Genomic DNA, 19,236 nt, shown 5'->3' on the forward strand with positions numbered 1-19,236 from the left:
GTGTGTTTCCTTATTCAGAAAAGGGTTTTCTAATAAGTTTTGTTCATTCCAAATCCTAGCTGACTATACTGTATCTTTCCCAAAGCTGAAGTGTTATAGTAGTCTAGTGGCTCACATATAATACAGTGGTTTCAAAGAGGATTAATTCTGGCTGTTCAGTGGAGTCAGGAAACCTTTATATAGTACCCCCTGTCACTGAAACAATCACATTTCTTTCCAGCAAAGGAAAATTTCCATCTCTCTGATAACTCCTCTTGGGATCAAGCCTCTGAACCTTATGGGACTTCAGTTCAGAAAACATCAAGGCATAGCACCTCAGGCACGCAGAAAGCTAATGATGCTGTGGGGAGGTGAACTGATTGCTGATTATTTGCCCAGCAAGCGCTCATAAGCAGGAGGAAGCTGTAGAACCAAAAGCCATTTATTGAAATATGCAAGGTTATAGCACGTAATTCTCAGGAAGACTAACAGTTTTCATGGGGAATTTGCCCAGAAGTTTTTTACATGTTGTTGTAATTCCCAAGCACAATGCATTGAATAAGTATCATGGCTTCATTCGACCTGCTACAACTGCGCAGCTGAACTCTGCCTCTGCCTTAACATCTTTTGCTCCCTTTATAGACCATGAAGATCTTAAAATGTTTTTTGTTTTCTTTTAACTTCTAAAGATGGAGAAAACAAACCATGATGAATTATTTTAAGGCCTCAAATACCTGTCTCCCTGTCCCCTCTGCAAGCTGTGTTTGTCATGAGCAATGGCATCTGAAATCCGCATAGAAGTGCCCATCGGCCTGACTGAGACCACACAGAGGCAGGGGCTGGTGGTGCAGCAGAAGACCCTGCAGGTGCTGTCATAGTTCCTGCAGCCTGTGGTGGTAGTGGCCATCACAGGGCTGCACTGTGCTGGCAGGTCCCACCTCATGAACAGGCTGGCTCGTGAGCAAACAGGTGAGAGAGGTGGTGAACTGCACAGGTCCCAGCCCCTGGCAGACAAGATACCTTGGTTTTTCCTGCTCTCTATCTAACACTGCTGAGCCCCTTGCATCCTCTCCACAGGTTTCTCCCTGGGCTTCACCATGCAGGCCCATACCAAAGGTATCTGGATGTGGTGTGTGCCTCAGCCCTGCTGGCCTGGACACACTCTGGTGCTGCTGGACACTGAAGGGTGGGGGGATGTGGAGAAGGTGTGGAAGAAGCAGAGACTTCCTTTTGTGGCGACAGAGCACTTTGTGGAAGCTCTCAAGGGCCCAGCCATGTGGCAGGACTCAAGGTGTTCTCATTGCCTGCACTGGTGTGTCAGGAAGAGACAGATGCTGTGGGGAAGGAGGCTAGTGCAGAGCTAACTGGGTAAAGTCTTCTGGCTGATGGAGTCCCTCTTGGCATCCTTCACCTCTGCCTTTGACTGTCAGAGCCCTCATTCTGCCTGGCATCCTGGCTGTCTGGCTGTCTGCAGGCTATTGGAACCAGTCTGTGGCTGGGTCCATGCTGGTTGGTGGAACAGCCCTTCTTCCCAGGCACTCTCCCTCTCATTCTGGTTCTTTGATTACTGAGCAGCCGTTAGGCTGGTGGACCTTTTGCAATCTAGTGCCTTACAGGGAGCTCCAGTCTTTTGAACTGGAGCTGTCTCTGTGGTGCTGACAGCCAGAGGAGCTAGGAGAAGGCTCATGGGGTTGGCAAGTTGCCAAATTCCTCAGCACTTCCTGGTAAGCTTCAGCAGACCAGGAATGGGGAGCTCAGGGAGAACTTTAACAATCAGAAGTCCGTGGGACTCGGGGGGTTAAGAGTTGAAGATAAGACAGCTATAGGAAGACATGGTGACGTCATGTGTGTGGGTGTCTCCACAAAGGTGACCCTGCCATGGCCCATGGTTAGGCATTCAGGGCGTGGGCATTTGGGGCTTTGCTCACTCTTAGGGAGCCTTGCACAGAGTTTCTTGGTACGAGCCAAGGTTGATCCAGGGCAACACCAAGAATGACGCATGGATCTTTGTGCTAGCTGTACTGCTGTCCAGCACTCTGGTCTATAACAGCAAGGGCACCATTGACCAGCAAGACAAGGAACAGCTGCAGTGTCCTCAGTGGAGCAGCAGCAACAGGGAGGCCCCATCTCCCTGAGCAGTAGCTTAGGGTTTTGCACATCCCAGGTCCTCAAATGGCTGCTTTTTATGGGGAGATCAGGGTCTCCTGGTGGTGCCCAGTGACCAGGCTCTGGGTCCTCAGGGATCCTGTGCTCCGGACCTCAGGGCTGAGACTTTGAGCTCTACTCCTGCTGGTGACTCCCGGCTGTTCTCTGTCCCTGCAGAATCTCCCCTTTTCCTCATTAAATGCTGATGGCTGGGGAGGGTGGCGTTAGGGTTAGGGTTAACCCCTCCCTGCATGAGGATCCAGGGTCTCTGTTTCCTTAGCCAGCTCCCCAGCTATGTGACGAAGCTGACGGAGAATGTAAAGGTGAAAGCAACACCAGGTGAGAGTGGAGATGAACTGGAGGATTCCGACAAAGTTTTCTAGTTCTTCCTGACCTTTGTCTGGGATGCGCAGGACTTCACATTGCAACTGAAGGTGGATGGGAAGGAAATCTCTGAGGATGAGTACCTGGAGAATGTGCTGAAGTTAAAGCCTGGTAGGAGAATGGTGCTGCGCTCAGTGCTGTCCTTCAGGAAGGGCAGGATGCGTCCAGCTCTGGACACCTGCATTTCAGCATAAGGCAACAAAAGCCCAAGCCCTATGAGCTCGCTCCCTGTCCTATCTCTACAGGTAGCAGCCAGGAAGCTCAGCTCTATAAGCATCCCAGGAATGCATCTGCCACTTCTTCCCAGACCAGAAGTGCTTTCTTTTTGAGCAGATGGCCGGCAAGAGGGACCTGCCACCCTTGGAGGAGCTTGATGATGGTGAGATCGAGCCTGAATTCCAGGAGCAGGTGGTGACATTCTGCAGCCACATCTGGGAGACTTCCACATCCAAGACAATCCCTGGTGGCAGTACAGTAGTAATGGGGAACTGTGGGTGCCAGGGTCCAGAGGGTCAGAGCTGGCTGGTGGCTCTTGGGCCTTTGTCTGCAGAAGGCTCAAATGCACAGCCAAATGATGCAGGTGGGAAATGGAAGAGCTTTTCCACTGGCTGCTGTACTTGCCTCTTGATTTGGAGCCACATGTCTCCCATTTCCCCTCCCTGTACCCAGTCTTGCTGCTGTGCCCCTTGGCTGCTGTTGCACACTGAGCATTGTGGCTTCACCCCTCCCAGGTGATCAGAGCTGAGGATGGTCTTTGGGGCACCTTCACTCCTCAGGAAAGGCACTGCGTGAGGGTGGTATGGGGACCAGCATGTGACTGAGTCCCACCTCACAGAGACTAGAGAGTGACAGAGAGCTCCTCATCTACTAGTGACAAACTGCTAGAAAGGCCTCAGCCCCACAGGAGTGTGCTACCACGTCCTGGGACCTCTTACCCCTCCCAGAGGATCTGGGTCAGGAGGGACATCTGGAGATCTATACTCACACCTGCTCTGAGCATGGCTAACTTCCCAGTTAGATCATGTTGGTCAGCACTTTGTCCAGACAAGTTCTGAAAGTTTCTGGGCCCCTGCACCACTGCTGCTCCACTCTCATGGTGACAGTTTTTCCCTAATACCCAGCTGAAATTTCCCTTGCTGCTACTTGTTCCCTTGTGCCTATTGCACCTTCTCCTTCTGTTCCCCTGGCCTGCTCCGAGCACCTACTTTACAGGGAGCAGAGATAGGCACTGCTCGTTCCTACCGGGGGTCAGAGGAGGGCACATGGAGGCTCACCTTTACCCAGTGCGGAGGGACTGTGGCAGTGCCCATGGGCTGACGAAAGAGCAGAGCAGGACTGAGGGGAAGTGAGAAGATCTCCAACAGCTCGTCCCCAAACCCCACGTAGGGAATATCTCACTGGAAATCAGTCCTGAAAGAAGACTATGAAGTAGAAGGGAATGCACTGGTGAGCTGCTCGTTCTTGCACACCTGGACTCTGCCTTTGATCTATGAGCACTCTAAATAGCGATGACTGTGGTTTCAGCTCTAGGCACATCCTAGACACCTGCAAGGTTGCCATGAGCTCTCTCAGTCCCAAGAGCTTGGCCCAGCTCAGGAGCAGAGGCACAACCAAAGGAGTGACTTTCTCTGCCCCATGGGATTCCTTGAAATGTCCCTAGGGGCTCCAGGGCTGACAGTCCCCAAAAGGCAGCAGGATCCCTCCTGGGGAATGCACTTTGAAGTAGGCTAAAGTAATCACCTATCTTCCCTCTCTAAACTGTGGAGAGAGCAGTGGAGTCCAGCAGTGTGATTTCTCCTATCAGGGTGTCATTGTGTAAGAGAGATGAAACTGTCCTCCTCTGGAAATCCCTATTCCTCCCCAGTTATTAGGCAGGACATGCGGAAAGTGATAGGGAGGGGTTTGTTTTCCCATGTAGGGCAGTGATTCAGATGAGTCAACACAGGTGTCTCTTCTTTGGTTAGAGGCTTTGGGGCAATTCATCTCCCTCCTGTGCATGCCACAGACCCAGAGGAGGTGGGATTCCTCTTCCGTCAATTCAGGTGTGCACAAAATTTGTGTCTGTGTGGGAGCTCCTTGACTAAGCTCCCATTCTAATCCATGGAGATGGAGGGGAGGAGTCAGTTGCTCACACACAAACAGCTGGTGACATCTGAGGTGCCAGAGGTGATCCAAGACATGCTCAAATGTCTTCAAGCTCCTGTGGAGCAATTCTAAAAGACCCACATCCTTCTGGAGCATCAGCTATGCCCTGGGGCAGGCTGGAGAAGAACTATCCTTGGTGACCTGAAATGATACCAGAGGTGTACATTCAGGACATCTGAGCATGCTTTAATCAACCAGTCCCTGGCAGCCTGCAGACCTACTCAGCTGACCAAGCAGAGGAGCTCACCATAAGGAGAGTGAGGTGTCTCTCTAGGCTCCATCCAACTTGAGCCCAGGTTACTACAAAGCTAAGATGAGTGCCCATCTCTGCATTGCAGAGTCCTAAGCTAACTCAGGGCTCTCATTTGAATGAATAAAAAAGGCCTCTAGTGCTGTGTCAGGGGGCTGGGGTGCCCAGCACAACCACTGGAAAATACAGCACAGGAGCTACAGGAAAGCCATGCTCTTTTGGATGGGTGCTGGACAGAGTGCCGAGGGCATCTCAGAGGGGTGAGATGCCTGTATGCCAGCAACTGAACGCCAACACCATGGTACTGAGGCAAGACCCATCCCATCTACGTCTAAGGGTGTTGCAGGAATGGGAGATGCTTCACACCAGCATCTCCACTCGTGCGCCCACGTTCTCAATCCCTGATGGTTCTCCTCTCCCTGAACCTCACTCACCCACCTGATGACGGAAACAGGGAACATGCTAACAGTGATCACAGTGTAGTTGGATCGCAGGCTGTCCACTCCCAGGGATGTTCTCAGCAGGACCTACTCCTTCCTGGAGATTGACTTCACTTCCATCACAGGCCTCACAGTGCCACTGAGACAGCTCAGGCAGAAAACTCCTCTCCTGCCATGGTTGCACAGCCAAGCCCTGTTTCTGCCTGGCTTTGGGGACTGCAGGGTTTGCTCTCTTAGTGGGAACCTCATTTCATCATGGCATGGTGATCTGCCATTAAGTCCAGCATGTCTCTGCTCTGAAATGGGGCCTTAGCATACACGGGGTCCTTGGCTGTCGTCAACAGGTTTCACCATGGCAATTCTGTGCTTGGCCCTGGTGCCACAGCTGAGGTTCTTCAGCCCACATGTACCCAACTGCACTCAGCCTGGGGAATAGGCAGGAGGAGCTGCAGCTCTGTGTGTGGTCACAGAAGTTCTAGCATTGTGGGAATGACTGATTTGTGATAAGACCACTCACACAGCTTGGGCTGCTTCAATGGGTGGACAGAAGCTCTTCAGGAGAGACAGACAGGAAAGAGGAGGAGGGGAATTGCCCTCTGTGTGAAGGAGCAGCTCGGATGTGTGGAGCTCCTCTATGGGAGGGAGGGCAGGCTGGGTGAACACTTGTGGGTGAGGATCAGAGGAGAGGCCAGTAAGGGGGACATTGTGGTAGCAGTTATAAACCACTCTTCTTTAAGCCACCTGAGCAAGTCTCTGGAGCAGTGACCCTGGTTCTTATGGGGAACTTTAATCTCCCTGGCATTCCCTGGAAGGGCAACACAGCAGGGCACAGACAGTCCAGGAGGTCCCTGGAGGATAGCAGGATAATTTCTTAGCCCAGCTGCCATTATGAGTCACCTGGATCTGTACTTGCAAACTCAGAAGAACTGGCTGGAGATGTGACACTCAGTGGCAGCCTGGGCTGCAGTCACCATGAAAACAGTACAGTCTCTGATCCTGAGGGGAATTTAGGATGGAGAGTAGCAGGGTACAGACCCTGGACATCAGACAGGCAGACTTCGACTTATTCAGGGCACAGGAATCCTGTGGGAATCCTGTGGGAAGCAGCTCTGACCAGCAAAGGAGCTCAGGCAAGCTGGCAGGTCTTTGAGGAAAGCATCCTTCAAGCACTGGAATGGTCCACCCTGATACTCAGAAAAACAAGCATTCATCTCAGGAGATGGCTTGGCAACACAGGCAGCTCAAGACTGAGCTCCAATGCAAACAAGCAGTACACAGGAGGTGGAAGCAGGGACAGGTTACAGTGGAAGAAATTTAGGGATGCTGTCTGGGCATGGCATTAGGAAAGCCAAACCTCCCCTAGAGCTGGCAGTTGCAAGGGACATCACAGGCACCAAGATGAGCTGGTACTGCTTCATTAACAGTAGAAGAATAAACAAGGAAAAAGTGGTCCCGCTTCTGAATGGAGCAGAGAATTTAGTAAGAGTAGATGCAGGCAGGTCTGAGCTACTGAATGTCGTCTTTGCCTCACTCTTTGCTTGCAGAGCTTCCCAGGCCTTTGTGCCTAGAGGCAGGACTCAAGGAAGAAAATGACATCCGTTAGCAGATGAGGATCAAGTCAGGGGCTACCTGAGTGAACTCAGCCCTGAAGAGTCCATGGGACCTGAGGGGCTGCATCCAAGGATGCTGAGAGAACAGGCCAAAGTCACAGTGAGGCCGCTCTGTATCATCTTTGAAAGGTTGTGGGGATCCTGAGACTGATGAAAAGCAGAAGTTGTATGCATCTTCAAAAAGGCCCAAAGGATGAGCCAGGGCTTAGTTCTCCTGTTTAACCTTGCTTTCATGAGGACATCCTGTGTGGGCAGTGTCAATGTAATCAACATGATCAATACAAGGCATGGTTCCCCATCCTGAAGTACACATCTAAAAATGGCCAGGTGAAAGGTGGTCTCACCAGAACTCACCCCTTTAGTCCTCAGATGGCATGGACACTGCTGATTTCCCTCTCTAGAGAGTGGATGAGGTTGGATCCACTTCTATGGAGAGAAGCCTTGCCCTGCAGACAGAGGCCTGGGGATATCTCAGATGGTTCTTCTTGGCAGTCCACTGGGTGCCTGCTTTGGTATATTTGGTGCTTTTCCGTGACCACTGCTCCCCCCCTCCACCCCCAGGAGTCATAAAAATGCAAGCATTTCCTAAAAGCTGGTCATAAAGGCCCCTATTAGAGCCAACAGCATATTGTCCCATCCTAAGATCTCTGGAGGGAGCCAGAAAAGTTGTAATAAGCACCAGAAAATGCCAGGAAGCTCAAGGCTTCTTCTGAAGGGCCAATGGGTCACAGCTGAGAGGCAGTGCTGGCCAATCGGACAGAGGGTTGAGGAGAAGGCAATGAGCAAGACAATGGTGGATAAGGACCTCAGTAAATTCTCACACACATGTTTGAGCCCAGACAATTAAAGGAGGTGATGTGTGTGGGCAGAGGGGGAGGAGCTGAGTGCTGGGAGCATGGCAGGGCTGAAGGCCTCTCACCATATCAGGGATGATAGAGACATTTCCATTTTGTGTGCATGCCTTAGCCTGGGAGATGGGGAATGCATGCTGCTGGGGCACGAGTGGACAGAGCTCAATCATGACCACAGAGCTGACCCTTCTCTGGAGGATGTGTGAATCTCCTGGAGTTGAGGTCCCTCTATGGCAGGCAGAGCAGGAACATTACCGGGACACGTAGGAGTGCAGGGAAAGAGCTGTGTGCATGTAGGAGTGTGGCTGATGCAGGCAGGATGGAGAACACAGAGAGCATGCCATGGTCATGTTTAAGGGAAATGCAGCTGGGATTTTAGGCCAGGACAAGAACAAGGATGTGCAATTCACTGCACAGGACGCAAGCACGTTTGGGAGTGGGATATCTTAGGTGAGTGAGGAGCTCTAGCAGGGCTTTGAAAGAAGCCAGGTGGCTTGCTGGGCAACTCAGGCATCAGCAAAATCACAGGAGCCCATAGCTTTGCTTTTCAAGCAACACCCAGTGAGGATGGAGAGACATCAGTGGAACTAGGGAGAGTGAAGCAGGTCAAAGCAAGGTGGGGAAACAGAGTGTGTAGGGAGGGAGAAGGTGGCTAAGGTCTGCAGGCAAACAGGAACAGGCATGGGACAGTGGAGGATGTCTGATGGGGATGGCCAAGACTGGTGGCAAGGCTGAAAGTCCCTGACAGAGCTGAGGTCTTTGTCACCTTGCCTATGGCTGCTGTCTCTGCCAGCGAGGCCTACGAGAAGACACTGTTTCCTTACAGCACCAGGGCCTCGTTGCCTGCTCACCCCTCAGGGAGCCCGGGAGGTGTTGTGCTGTTGTCCTACACTTGGCATCGCCCCTCCTACCCACCCTAGGAAGAGCCCTGAGCAACGTGTGAGGGAAAGGATCACCCTTCTGCAGGGCTGGACGTTTGTGCTTGACCGTTTTTGCTTGATATACATTCCTGTACATTCCTTTGACTAACTGTAACTGGTGCCTCTGATTTTCTATGCTAACCAGCCCCCAGGGAAGGGCACCTCGACTTGTGGTTCCCGTTAACAGCTTTGTTGCTAATGGCCCTCCGTGGGACCCATTAACGCTCCAAGAAAGCTTTGAGTTTGCTTCTGCCTTTAACTTCTTGAGACGTTTGTTCAATCTCCTTTCAGTGTCTGCACGAATGCACCAGAGGGCTCATTAAACACAAAAAGTACCCTAAGGAGCAGTGTTTCTTCCCATAACTGTCTTCAAGTTTTCAAGCGTCATGCAGCTAACTGGAGAGATTTCAGGAATGTAGCTGAAAAAGGACGGTTTCAATGAGCACCTAATAAAAAAGAGTTCTTGTTTATTTTTTTCTTTTTTAAATTGTCTTCATTTTTCAGCTTAACAAGAAAGTTTTATCAGCATTCTAGAAATTATGTTGATTCAGATTGTCTCCTAATGAAGTTCAGACATGTAGGAAAAGGAGGATACTTGTGGTCAGACGCTGCACAGACAATCTTCTCCCCCGCACCCTCAGCCGTACCATTTCTCTTCTCAGCCACCTGGGACTCACATAACTCCTTTTCATATCTAACCTTTTTCCACTGAAACCTGTAGCTGAATGTTGCAGCTCATATGCATCAATTCCCACCTGCTTAATTTAGAGAACTACCTGCAAACAGACACGGAAAGATTTGTCTTGGCTGTGAAAAAAGAGAAAAGATGACATAGTCTAATTAAAATAATAATAATAATAATAATTCCTCAACTGTACATTAAGACCAAGTTGTCTGCACTGGAGGCCACTTTCCACAGGGAATAACCTTACTGGAAGTATTTCAGATAAAGAGATAGATAGAAAAATATAGCTATAGACACAGGTAAGGAGTTGGCTAATGAGACAATTAGACAAACTACTGAAAGAGGAGGCAAGCTTTAAAATCCCTGAAGTTCAAAGCAGCAACTGGGTAGCTGATAAGTGTGTGAATGAACAAAGAATAACGGGAGGAGGAATACTGGATGGACAATGCCTAATGGGTATGTCCAGGTAGTCTTCTGAAGAGATGACTTCAGAAATGGTTGATTTAATAAGCATGTGCAGAAATACAGGAAAGATTCTTGAGATTAAATACACAGTAGAATAGACAGAGCAGTAGTAACACAAGTCCTGGGGAAGATGAATATTTCTTCTCCTGAGGTTAACATGCTTCTTCCTGGAAATTCCCAGTTTGGCACTATAGGAAAACATTAACATTTTATTAAAATTATTCAAGGATTTCAGGTACTAAAATGTGCCTTTTTTTTTTAATGTTGAAGAATATTCTCCAACTTTCCAGGCAGAGCTCAGTTTCCTAAACATTAAGCATCTAGTGTCAATTTTAGAGGCCCCTGTGTTTCTGAGGTGTTTCCCTGGGACTGGCAGCTATCACGCAGGACCTAGGGGAGACCAGAGCCCCTCTGGAGCTGAAGCTGGAGGCTGGCAGAGGGTACCAGGGTGTCTATAGTGGCACCAAGATGTCTCTGTTTCTGTAACTGAATCCCACCCCAATTTTGAAAATCCTTTTCCTTTACAAACAAAAACATTACAATGCCCCAAAGTCCAACACATTAAAGCAGAACAAAAGGAGGATGATAAGAACACATACAAAAAATATTAAAAATGGAAAGTATAATAAAACGTCTTGTTTGCATCATATTTTTTTTCTTAATTTCTTTGCTGTTTCATTTTTTATTGCCATTTTCTATACATCTGGCCTACACCATTACAAACCTATTTTTGCATCAGGCACAGAGCCTGGCTGCTGGCTGGGAAAATCCAGGTGGGGATCAAAGAATGCAGAACTATATTAATACCCAAGTCCACAGATCCAGTGAAACATCTGGATGTTAATAATTGGTGACCCATTGCCATCAGGTTGATTATCTTGAGGCTCTTTTCAAGACTCCTAACAGCCCAACTGATGAGAGTATGTCCGTTTAGCAGCTGCCAGAGGGGCTTTATATCAGCGTCAGGTTGTTCGGAAGATCTGAAAGTGCTCCAGATCCTGATAAAGTATGCAAAAAGAGACTATAAAGCCCTGGCGGTGGTCTTTGTGGATCTGACAAAGGCCATCGATTCAGTTAGACATATTTTCACGCCCCAAAACAAAGAGGCATTGATGGTCAGGTAACAGGCATCATAGCTGATATGCGTGATAACACCACAACTCAGCTGGAGGAGAGGTGAAAGCAGTCAGAGGTGATAGAGATCCTCACTGGAGTGAAGCAGAGAGATCCAGTGTCCTTGATGCTGTTCAATTTATCAGTAGCCCCACTGTTATGTAGGTTGGAGAAGATTAGAAATGGATTTAAGCATGGCAGAAAAAGTGTTACATCATTGGTGTTTGTGGATGACCTAGTCCTATTAAGTGACTCTTGTGATGGGATGCAGGAAAATATTGTGGTGGTTGAGGGATTCTGCCAACTGACAGGGCTGAGGTTGCAGGCCGAGAAATGCCACGGGTTCCTTATAAGGCCCACAGAAGATTCTGTTACCATCAATGGCTGTGACCCATGGAAGGTGAATGGCTCTAATCTAAACATGATGGAGCCAGGCAGCTCTGAGAGATATTTGGGCCTGGGGCTGGACCCATGGATTGGTCTTCCCAAGCCAGAGCTGCAAGAGAAGCTTGATACCTGGGTGAAGAACATCGGGGATGCCCCTTTGAAAGTCCTGCAGAGGGCTGAAATCTTGAAGAGGTATGCCATCCCAAGGCTGTTGTATGCAGCAGATCATCCTGGTACAAACGTCTCATATTTCCAATCCCTCAAGTGGGCCAAAAGAATGGCAGTGAAGAGCTGGCCTCATCTACCTTCCAGCATGAGTGACTTTATCCCTTAATCCAGCATGAGAGATAGTAGATTAGGGATTGCAGGGTTGGTGAGTCAGATTCCAAATACACAAGCTCATCAGTTGCATTGTATCACCCATTCCCAAGATGACATCATCTGAATAAGTGTTCTAGAAGAAGGTATCCAGACAGAATTTGAGCACCATCCATGGCACCCACTTTGAAACACCATAGGCTGGATCCAGTTCAGCCCCACAACACATCTTGTGCCCTTGGAAATGCTGCCTGGTCCCTCTGAGAACCTTCCATAGCTGCATAGGATGGGAGGTGGGAACTGCCAGCAGCATGATAACCATCCTTTTGGGTCCTCTCTCTGCTCTGAGAAGCATGGCCCGTGCAGAGTTACCCCATGGCCTTGTGGCTATGTGAACCTAGCCTAGTGAAAAACACTCCCTCTGCTGTGGCTCAGTCTGAGGCACCTGCTTCTAAAATGAAAGGTCAGCTGGGGTGTGGGTAGATTAGGAGGGGGGGCTGTGATGGCTACCCATTTCAGTTCCTCAAAAGGTGCTGGTGATTCTGGTGTCCACCAAAAGGAAGTCCTCTTCCAGAGGAGAGCTGTTCTGGGTGCCACAATAGGAGAATGCCCCTTCATGGCCTGCCCATAACAAATCTGAAAAGCAGTTGCAGCCCTTGCACAGTAGAAGGGATATGCCAACTCATGGGGGCTTTAACTTTCTTGGGGTCCATACACTAGTTATTGAGGCCCACCAGATACCCCAGAAACTTCACCGTCTGCAGGCGGCAGGAGCACTTTTCCAGTTTGCAATAGAGTCTGTACCACTGCAAGCAACTGTACACCTCCCGGACATGGTCTATGTGGACCTCCTTTGTGACAGAGCATATTAAAATGTCATTCAATGAATGCCACAACATAGTTGTCAAGCAACGCCTTCAACACATCGTTTACACCATGCTGGGAAGTGAATGGCACATTGCAGAGGCTAATGGCATCACTAGATACTCCTTGTGGCCTTATGCGGTGCAGAAGGCCCTTCTCCATTGCCCCTCCTTATGGATTTGGAGCAAAGTCTTTTCCCTTTTGCAGGTCCTGCTTTATGAACCAGTGAGTCCCCTGTAGGCATTCAAAGAGCTCTGTGAAGATAGACTGGGGGTGCCAGTTCTCTACTCTTATGTCATTCAGCCCCCTGTAAGCTACAAAGGCACATCCTTTCCCTCTCCCCTAATCCCTCCCCCCCCCCAAAAAAAAAATATAAAAATAAAAATATTAGAGGCCCCCACAGGGGAGGTGGAAGGACAGAGGAACATGCAGTCCAGATGGTTCTCCTCAAGGGCTGTTAACCCAGGGCATGATGAGGTATGGATGCATCCGAAGGGCACTTCCTTCCCTGGCATGAGGTCCATAGCACACTCATAGAGGCAGTGAGGTGGCAGAGTTTCTGCAGCATTCTTTCTGAAGACGTCCACATAGTCACTGCACTCACTTAGGAGCTTTGCCGGGGAGGTCCAGCAGAGGTATGGTCTTGACAGCTGGGAGCCGTGGCACTGGTGGCAGCTGCAGTGAGGCGGACACCTTGGTGCTGAGGCTGTGCTGTGATGAGGGCAACACCAGGATGCAGGGTTGCTGTACTTGGTACCACTCATGTGCAGTTCCACTGCTCGGTCACTGCGTGACAGGAGGTCACCAGAAACAGCTCCTTTCAAACACAGTCATGGCAGCCCTGCAGCCAAACAATTGTTGGTGTGGTGTGGCACCAGGAACACAAGACTTTCTAGAGCCAGCCTTGTGGGATGCAGTAGCTGGGGAACACTTCCATGAGGATCTCCAGGCTGGCTCTTGCCCTCACCTTCTGAGTAATGCTCTCCTGCAGGGAAGTACAAGGATGCCAGTTTCCAGTCAATTCTAGGGTTGTGCTTCTGTAAGCAGAGCAACCCAAAGATGACTGGAGAGATGGGTGTATGCAGGATGGGGAAGGACAACAATCTCAGAGTGTCCAGGTGCAATAGTTATGGTCAGGGGAACAGAATCATGGATAATCACCCCACCTCCCACACTTCCCCCTGCCCTCTTGGGTACTCCTCCCATCTACTAGAGTGACTGTGGTTAGGGTCAGCAGGAGCTGGGTAAGGATGTGGGCACTCTGGACAAACTCAGAGGTCACAAGAGTGTGGCAAACCCCCAAATCTACCAGAGCAGTGGTTTGGATTGTGTGCCTATTTGGCACTCTTATCTTTAATAAATTCTCACACTTGACAAATGATGATCTCTTGAATTCAGTACAACTAACCCTGGAGTCCAAAGGAAACCCGGATGCCCCTCTAGTGGCACATCACACCTGGCTCCAGGATTTCAGTGTAGTTAGCAGATCTCCCCAGCTCTGGGAGGCTTTCCTCAGAGTAGTGAGCAGGTCTACCCAGCTCCAGGAGGCCATCTTCATAGCAGCCTGCTGGTCTATGCAGCTTCAGGATTTTGAATGGTAAGCTGGCCTACCTGACTCCAGAAGGCTGTGGGAAGTCATAGCCAGTTGTACGGGTCCACCTTTGGAACAGTCATGAGGGCTACTCAGTTCTAATGGGACTTAGTCGCATTTGGGGTGTTAGAGGTTGGGTGCAGAGGCAAGCAAGGAAGAGAGGAAGAAAATAACCAGCAGTGGATGATGATCAAGTCAGAGGCTGACTGAGTGAACTTAGCCCTGTAGAGTCCATGGGAACAAGAGGTTGCTTCCAAGGGTGCTGAGACAATAGGCCGAAGTCATAGTGAGGATGCTCTGTACCACCTTTGAAAGGTCATGGAGATTGGGGGAAGTACCTGACAAGTGGCCAAAAGAGAATGTGTCATCCATCTTCAAAAAGGCCCAAAAGAATGATCAAGGGAATTAAATGACTTTAACCACACTTTGGTGAGGAGTTTGTCATAGAGCATGTCCTGTTCAATCACATTTGAGAGTACACAAAGGAGAAAGTGACTGGGAACAGACAGCATGGATTTACCTGGGGTAGATCATGCTCAACCAACCTCATTGCCTTCTATGACAAAATGACTGGATTTCTGGATGAGAGAAGAACAGTAGATGCCATCCACCTTGACTTCAGTAAGGCTTTTAACGCCATCTGCCACACTGTCCTTGTACCCATCGTAGGTCCTTACCATCTAAACAGGTGGATATGTAGGCTGGAAAAAAATGGTTGAATGTTCAGGCTCAGTAAGTTGAAATTAATGGGTTGTATTCTACCTACAGGCCGGTGACAAATGGAGTACTGCAGAGTCCTAGGACCTGCCCTCTTTAACATCTTTTTAATGATCTGGAAGAGCTGATAGATGTCATAAAGTTTGCAGATGACACCAAACTGGGGCAACTACTTGATACATGGATGGTCAGGGCTGCCTTCTGGGGCACCTAGACAAGCTGGAGGAATGGGCTGACAGGAACCTTGGGAAGTCCAACCAAGACAAATGCAGAGTTATGCACCTGCGATAGCCTACTCCCCCTGCAATGATACGTGCTTGGGACTGTCTGGCCGGGGAACAGGTAAACAAAAAAGGTCCTGGGGGACTGAAGGAATGTTAGGCAAAACTTGAGCCAGCAGTGAGGAAGGCGAGAATCTTTCTGGGCTGTATGAACAGAAGCATAGCCAGTAGATAAAGGGAAGTGATTATGCTTCTCTGCTCAGCACTCATTAGACCACATTCAGATACTGCATCTGGTTTTGTGCCTTCAGTGAAAGAAAGACATCAAAAAAACAGAGTGAGTTCAGCAGAAGGCCATCAAGACAGCAAGGAGCTGAAGCACCTGCCCTCTGAGAAGAGGTTAGGGAGCTGGGCCTGGCTAGGCTCAGCCTGGAGAAGGGAAGGCCTCAGGGGCACGTCATAGAATTCCTCCATTACAAGCTTACCATGAATAAAGAGCCAGGCTCCTCACAGTGACACATGGCAGAAGAATGAGAGACAATGGACATAAGCTCAACCAAGAACTGAACAAAGCTTTGGAACAAGGGCCAAGAGAGGATGTGCTATCTCTTTGCTGGTTTTCCAGATCCAACTGGACAAAGGTCTGAGAAACTTGGTGTGGATTCAGTGTTGACTTGGCTTTGAGCAGAAGGCTGGACTAAAGCCCTCCCAAGGTCCCTTCTGACCTGAAGGACTCTGCGATTCTCTGATCTCTGGTGGTAGCTATTGCAGTTCTTAGACTCATGAATTTCTCCTCTACATTTGGGGGAAGAGGTTTAATTCCAAATGACTTTTTTCTTCTGAATGGGCCCATCAGATTAAGAAGACTTCCTCACAGCCCTCAACACCATGCCAAATGAGTGTGATGAGAAAGTCATGGCATGAGCGTAATTGAGTTATGATGCCTTCTGGAGCATTGGTGGAGGACTGAGTTGGATAAAAAGACCAAGCAAAATCCCATCTGGCCAGCTGCTTGGTCTTTGCACTCACCTAGCACTAAATCATCTCTGGAGAGAGAAGTAGTGAAGTGACAAAATCATTCCCAGCACAGTCTAGAACCCTTGCAGTGTGGATGGTCAGGAAAACTGGACTCCAGAGCAAAACAGGGAATGATCCATAGTGACAAATTAAACATATCCGTACATTCTAGTATGCCTAAGATCCTTTGCAGATCCAATAAAATCCAGAAGTATTTAAAGACCATTAAGGGTTAAGTAGGTTAATTACATCACTATACATGATTTTTTTTCCTTACTGAAATCAATAAAAGAAAGATGAATGGAGATTTACAGGAAGAAGTACTTCTCTTTGGCGCCTGAAAAATGCTGTGTGCCTAGAGGTACTTACATTTTCTGCTGAATGTAGTGCTGAGTCTGGTGTTAGGTGTGTTAAAGCGTTCTTCAGCAAGGACAAATGCAAAGTCCTGACCTTGGGAAGGAAGAATCCCTCCTACAATACAGGCATGAGACTGCCTGTCTGGGGAGCTGCTCTGCAGAAAAGGGACGGGGGGATCCTGCCTGAGTGTGAGCTGAACATGAGCCTGCAGCGTACTCTGGCAGCAAAGAAGGCCAACAGCATGCAGGGCTGTATTAACAGAAGCACAGCCAGGAGACCAAGGGAAGTGATTATCCACCTCTATTCAGTACTTGCTAGTCTGTATCTAGATACTGCATCCAGTTTTGCTCACACACACACACACACACACACACACCCCTCCATACAGGGGGAGCTGTGGAGAAACTTGGACGAGTTCAGTGGAGGGCTACCCAGATGGTCTAGGGCTGAACCACTTATCCTATGAGGAGAGGCTGAGGAGGCTGGGATTGTTCAGCCTGGAGAAGGGAAGGCTTCAGGGGGACCTGACAGCAGCCTTTGAATGCTTACCAAGAGGTCACCATGAAGACAGAGCCACACTCTTTGTTATGGTTCATGGTGGAGGATGAGATACAATGGGTAGAAGCCACTGTTGAGCTCCTTGCTGGTGGGAGGGGCCGCTGTTCTTCAGCTCTCCAGACCCCTTGGACGTAGCTGTCCGTCCATAGGCCAGAGGGTGATCAACTGCTGTGTTCCAACCAGCACTCCCAGGCACCTCCAGCACATGTGGCCGGCTCATGAGAAAAGGGTAGGGCAGCTCCCAAGGGCAGGTAGGAGCAGCTCCTAAACTGGTTATTTAGAAAAACTTTTTTCTTTCCCGTTTGGTGCAGGAGTCTCCCAGTAGCTCTCTGGCAGCTCCACAAGTCTCTGCCAGGTATCAGGAACCATGGAGATCCTGAGCCAGTGGCAGGTTCCAGCAGCTGTTGCCCACTTGCAAGAGGGTTAAGCTGGACACCGCAGCATGGGAAGGCCCAATGCCAATTCTGGTTTGTGCCATTTGAATGCAGATGGTTGGTGGTGCCCTGTGCACCTCCACCAGCTACCAAAGGCTTCAGGGAGTTTGACTGGTTCCCTGTCACAGGGAATGTGGCAGTGCTGGTGCTGAGGCCAGAGACGTAACCTCTCCTGCATGCCGATCCATACCCACACACACAGTCTGCTGAGGCGCTCCGGGAGCCCTCTGGTGGGTCAGTGCTTCTCTGCTCCCCATCGTGGGAGTGTAGGGGTGCCAATGTTCATGCCGTAGTGGACACTCTCTTGGAGATGCTGATCCACACCCATATGCAGTGCCTGCTGCTGGTCCCTCCTCAGTAGCTATGCTGGCCACCTGAGCTGGCTCATGACTTGAATGTTTGTTTTCCCCAATCAATGAGGCCACTTGGGTTGTGTCAGAGAGGGCTGCCAGCAGGTCAGCTCTTCTTTGCTCACTGTCATAGAGGGCTTGGGGCTGTAGAGTGTTCAGGTAGGGTGGTGTCCTCTCCAGTTGGATTCCTGTCATGTTCGAGGTGCTACCCACTGGAGCAAGGGTGGGCAGGCATGTGCCCTCCCTCTTTCCTCAGGCTTTGTCACTGAATCAAGCTTTCTGATTCTGGAGGGAGATCCACTGAACCTGCACCAGGCAGTAGCCAGGTTTCTAAGCAGGGCTTTCCACTTCCCCCTCAGCAGATGGCCACGTCCCTCTATTCAACATATATAAAGCTGAAAATCCCAGGCTAGGAAGCACATTTGAGTGATGTGAAGACCTCCCTTAGGCACCTCTGCACTCTCTGAATCCAAATGTTTCTGTAAGGCTTGGGTGGAGTTCATCTGGGGCCCACATTTGTATTATAGACAGTTGGCTAATGCCATCATCAAGCAGGAAGTGAGAGATTTGGTTCCAGGAAATGTTCTGCTGGAGGGAGTTGCAGCTCACAGATGCAGTGTCTCAAAAGAGTGACACATGGAGGGGGTGTTTGATAAATAGCCACATAAATAGAAATCATTAAATTTGGTTGACCTAATCCCACTCTTAAAATTAGGCAGGATGAATTCCAACCACAAAAAAGATCTAAAATAAGCCAATGGGAATCCACTCTGAGCTACCTCACCTTCTCTTGGCACAGTTATCCTCAGAAAGTCTCAGCCCTCAGAGCCCTGCCTGTAGAAGCATTGTAGGAATATGCCTGTGACTTGTGCCTCTGTGTGTTGGTGGGGGTAAGGCACTTGGAGTGCCATAGTGTTATGCCAGTGTACATCAAACAAAGATTTGGGGGGGGGGGGAGGGGAAGTGCTGTTCTGAAACCTTATGTAAGAAAGAGGTTAAATATTGAGAAGTTGTAGCTAATTTGTGAAATAAGAGACTGTCAGGAATAAAATTAAAGAATTTTAGTTTATCATCATCGTCAAGAAGAAGAAGAAGAAGAAGAAGAAAAAGAAGAATTCTATTAGAGCGTTGTGCTGTTCATGTAGTGGTAGTAGCACTAATTCCAAGACTTCCTTGAGAGCTTCTGAATTTTCCTTTGACTCCAAACTACACCCTGCTTGGATCCTGAAGGGACTACCTCAAACCTCTACAACCTCCTCTCCGCCCAGCTCTTTTTTCTCCAGGACACTTCCTCATCACTTTATCACACTGTCTACCCTTTATTTTTAAGTTGACTAAAGTTACAGTAATCCCTCACAAAGCCTTTCCTGCAGAAGTCTTCTCTACATGCTGATCTGATTTGTATCACCTCATATTATGTACAGCTCCATCCTCC

The 19,236-nt window shown here is 49.2% G+C and overlaps 1 protein-coding gene and 1 pseudogene across 1 annotated transcript in view; one reads left to right on the top strand and one right to left on the bottom strand.

Moving 5' to 3' along the window:
* LOC136996504 (SUN domain-containing protein 3-like) overlaps nucleotides 1-19,236 on the bottom strand; it is a 512,910-nt gene that overhangs the window by 462,399 nt on the left and 31,275 nt on the right. The window lies entirely within an intron of this gene.
* Nucleotides 756-17,617, top strand: LOC136996438 (guanylate-binding protein 1-like; annotated as a pseudogene).

Source organism: Apteryx mantelli, unplaced genomic scaffold (genome assembly GCF_036417845.1).
Source record: "Apteryx mantelli isolate bAptMan1 unplaced genomic scaffold, bAptMan1.hap1 HAP1_SCAFFOLD_40, whole genome shotgun sequence".
Taxonomy (NCBI): domain Eukaryota; kingdom Metazoa; phylum Chordata; class Aves; order Apterygiformes; family Apterygidae; genus Apteryx; species Apteryx mantelli.